The 4,152-nt window shown below is 43.3% G+C and overlaps 2 non-coding genes across 2 annotated transcripts; both read right to left on the reverse strand.

The window, feature by feature from the left end:
• Nucleotides 1-241: 241 nt before the first annotated feature.
• On the reverse strand, nucleotides 242-313 carry Trnam-cau (transfer RNA methionine (anticodon CAU)). The gene has a single exon. It is a non-coding gene; the product is annotated as a tRNA-Met (tRNA).
• A 331-nt stretch (nucleotides 314-644) lies between these two features.
• Trnag-gcc (transfer RNA glycine (anticodon GCC)) lies at nucleotides 645-715 on the reverse strand. The gene has a single exon. It is a non-coding gene; the product is annotated as a tRNA-Gly (tRNA).
• Between the last annotated feature and the right edge of the window lie 3,437 nt (nucleotides 716-4,152).

Consider the following 4,152-nt stretch of genomic DNA (forward strand, 5'->3'; position numbering starts at 1 on the left):
TTTGTATTATGCAGTCTGGTGGCGTACAGACGTGCTATTTTGGACGCTGGGTTTAATATCACCGTTCTGAGATTGTTACCATCTCCCAGTTATATGAAACCGCGTTTTTTGAGCTTGAAGGAATATTAATCGCATGACGCTTTAATTGGTATTATTTTCCGCTTCTATAAGCAAACGGTAGAAAGTTGATAAAAGTTTAGTTCTATAGATTTTCTTTGTGGCGAAAATAAAAAGGTCACACTAGCAGAGGATGGTTTCGATCCATCGACCTCTGGGTTATGGGCCCAGCACGCTTCCGCTGCGCCACTCTGCTGACTACAACACTCAGTGTTTAAATTCATAACTTTATATAATCACATGAACACCGCCCTTTTAAAAAGATGGTTGGCCGGCTTAATTAAAGATTCAGATCTAATAAAATCAGTTCAGAAAATTTTTATTTCAAATGGCCTCAGATAGATAAAAGTCACTGTTTAAGAAAACAACTTGTCCCTAACCTATTAGTCCTATTCATTTGAAAGAGCGATTTTTATTAAAATATGATTAACATATACAAGTAATCGAAAAAGGAAGGAAGGAAAACGTCTGATTCTGAGGCAAATTATATTTTCAAGCTGTTCTTTTAGAGAGGAAAAAGGTCTTCTTGCATTGGCCGGGAATCGAACCCGGGCCTCCCGCGTGGCAGGCGAGAATTCTACCACTGAACCACCAATGCTTGGAGGTAGGATGGGCTTAATAATCTTACAAATGTGTGCATTGCCTAGTTTTAAAAGTATTAAAATATTTCTTTATAAAAAGGCATGAATGTCATTTTATACTTTTATTTTATACTTTTATCGAATAACACTTCGTAATGCTTCTTCCTGATTTATTGCAGCCACTGGGTGTCCCAGACACTTGCCACCACCTTGCAGACCTTATAAGTTTCCCTTCAGGGGTGGAGAGGTTGCCGGACCCCGGCAGTAAGGGGGACCCCGGGTATTGTTGGGGGACAGTAAGGAGGCGGGCACCCGCGGAGACCGTAAGTATCACCTCAAGGGATGCAATTCTCAGCCCTCGCTTAGGAATCTGAGTGAAACCGGGAGGAACACGAGCAGGAGACTGAAGAAAAGAAAGAAAATGGGAAGGAATTCCCCAGCCCAACCAGAGGGCGCAGAAGAGCAGAGCACTGTAGCGGAGGAACCCCGAGACCCGCCCTGGCTTGCGGGATCCACTGCTGCTCCCTGCTGGTCGCCCGCGGGAGGTCAGCAGGCGTGCTGGCGGATGTTAAGAAGGACACTGGACCTTAGAAGCTTTGGTCAAGGTTGCATTGATTTCGGAAGTAGCTCTGGGATGTCTTTTAGAAATATCGAGTGCAGCGATCTCATCAAGGGATAACTTCTCTCAAAAGGCACAATCGTGACTTCCATAAAAATATAAAAATGAGCTCGTGCTAAATGACTTTGCATAATAAACTAAAGATGTGATTGCTGTTATCCAATCAACAGATAATCCAAAGAGAAGTTTTTCCATAAAAGGTCAGGAATGTCGAAATGAATGTGTGAGCGAGGTCATAACTGGTTTTTCCTTAGCGCATACTAAATCTGATTTTGCCCGTGGTCTCCTTTCAGGCACCTCCGGAGTGAAAATATAATTGTGCAGTTCTACAGAAACTTCTGGAGAAATTGAAAGAGTGGAGAAATTCTCTCCAAAAAAAAAAACTTTTAGGATTCCAAATATACGATGGGACAGAAGCTGAGGGTGGAGCCTGGTGATGAGTGAAAGAGAAGTAGACCGGAGAGGGAGAGAAAAAGAAAAAGAAAACAAAACAAAAAACCAATCTCTTTTATGTATGCAGCCTTAAAACCCCACATTAAGTGATAGAGGAAAAAGAATATTCAGTATTGAATCAAAATGTAAGACCTGTTCAGCAAAAGGCATTGTTTACAGAAAATATGCACGACATTCCTGATAAAGGGCTTCTTCCCAGAATACACTGTTAGATTAAAAAACCACACCGAAGAAGGAGAGACCTTTTGGAAGGAACACGGCGGGAGAGAGAGACTATGGCAATAAGAACTCTTTTCCTGGAAGATCTGTTAGTGTTTCCAGAGCTAAGCGGTCTAAAAACTAAACTCAAAAATAAAAGAAAATCTACATCCAGGAGAGACTTTAATGCAAAATTGCTGTTGCAAAGAAAGAAAGGAACTCCTGCAAAAAGGGAAAGAACCCTGTGATCGTTAGGTCTGCACAAAAAGGATTTCTCTACAGTAGAGAGGAGTAAAGCTAAGGTTGGGGCCTCCGATAAGGAGGCCCCCCAAATGGAGGCCTGGAAGCAGTGTTTCTATTTGCCCTCTTGCCTCTCACCCTGCTCAGAGGACTTAGAACTCACCGACCACTCTTCTTTTCCAAAGTTTTACTTTGTTATTATTGTGGGTGTGGGTGTGTCGGTGCGTGTGTAGGCGCACGTGTGTATTGCATGCTTGCACCTGCCTGTGGAGGTCAGAAGTTGCTAAGCTCCTTTTGCTCTAGGATCTTGGGATTGAACTCAGGCCTTCACATCTGAGTGGCAAGTGCCTTTACCACTGAGCCATCTCTCCACCCCAGATGGGCCTCTTGTGGTGGTATTGTGTTCCCCGAAATATTGTGCACGCTAATAAACTTATCTGGGGTCAGAGACAGAACAGCCACAATATTAAACATAGAAGATAGGCAGTGGTAGCTCATGCCTTTAATCCTAGCATTCCAGAGGCAGAGATATACCTGGATCTCTGTGTGTTCAAGGATACAGCCAAGCATGGTGACTCACACCTTTAATCCCAGAAAGCGAGCCTTTAATCCCAGGGAGTGATGGCAGGAAGCAGAAAGGTATATAAGGCGTGAAAACCAGGAACTAGAAGCTTTTGGCTGGTCAAGCTTTTAGGCTTTTGAGTGGCACAGTTCAGCTGAGATCCATTTGGATGAGGACTCAGAGGCTTCCAGTCTGAGGAAACAGGATCAGCTGAGGGATTGGCAAGGTGAGGAAGCTGTAGCTTGTTCTGCTTCTCTGATCTTCCAGCATTCACCCCAATACCTGGCTTCAGGTTTGTTCTTATTGATAAGACTCTTTAAGATTCATGCTACAGCCTCTTTTTTTTTCTTTTTTTTTCTTTTTTTTTTACCAACAAGTGATGAGCTGAACTGCTTGCCTTTGCCATTGGTCATAATAAAATGCTCGCTAATGAAATACTGGCCCTTAGCATGAGCCAGGCAACAAGACCAGCTAGCCTCTGACTAAGGCATTATGTGATATGATCATGCTACCCTTCCAGTTCCTCATAGCTGACTTTTTCTGGTGTAATGACATCAAAGGAGATCATTCCTTTTCTGTCCATCATAAAGCACAGAGTCAACACCTCTATTAAGGAAAGAGGCTAATAAGAAGAAAACATAGCAAATATATTTGATCAAAGTTTGACATGATGTGGGAGCCTTGAGATAGACCATCTAAAGACCCAGGGTGAACCATCTAGCTTTATGATTGCATTTGATGAAGTCCGGGCAGCAATGGACAGTAGAAATGTGACTGAACATTGAACAGTGTGAACAAACATAAATAGGCTGAGTGGGAGCCCTTAGATGGCCTGTCTCCAGACTCTTCCTGGCCTTTCCATGCAGTGTTAGTTCCTCACTCATTTAGGATAAGACCCCTCCTGGAATGTCTTATCAGGTCATGTAGGTCAGGAAATTTCTTCTTAGCCATTGCTACACAGAATAGAAGGGGAAGGCTGAAATACCACTCCTGGGGCTTATGACTATTTGAGAGAAGAAGGGTTCTGGCTTCCATGGTCCGCCTTGGCACTGGGGCTGTGGGAGATCAGGAAAAAGAAGGGCAGGGAAAACTGGGATAGAAATGTTGCCATAGTCAGATCACTCCCCTCCAGTCATGAGAGCAGCGACGACTTCCCTGCGCCTTGGAGAACTGACACAGGGATCAGTCGGTCCACTCTGAACAGACTGCGTCACTGTGCATATCCTTCCTATGCCCAAATCCTTCCTATTTAAACCTAAATAAAGAGCATGCTTAAATACCAAAGACGGATTGTTTATATCTTTCTCTACCTTTCTCCACTTCTCATCTATGTTGTGGAATTATTGTTACAGACGTGTTATATTCTTTTATGCTGTGGAATA

The sequence above is a fragment of the Peromyscus californicus genome, unplaced genomic scaffold (assembly GCF_007827085.1).
Source record: "Peromyscus californicus insignis strain IS unplaced genomic scaffold, ASM782708v3 Scaffold_8__1_contigs__length_139910024, whole genome shotgun sequence".
In the NCBI taxonomy this organism is placed as follows: Eukaryota; Metazoa; Chordata; class Mammalia; order Rodentia; family Cricetidae; genus Peromyscus; species Peromyscus californicus.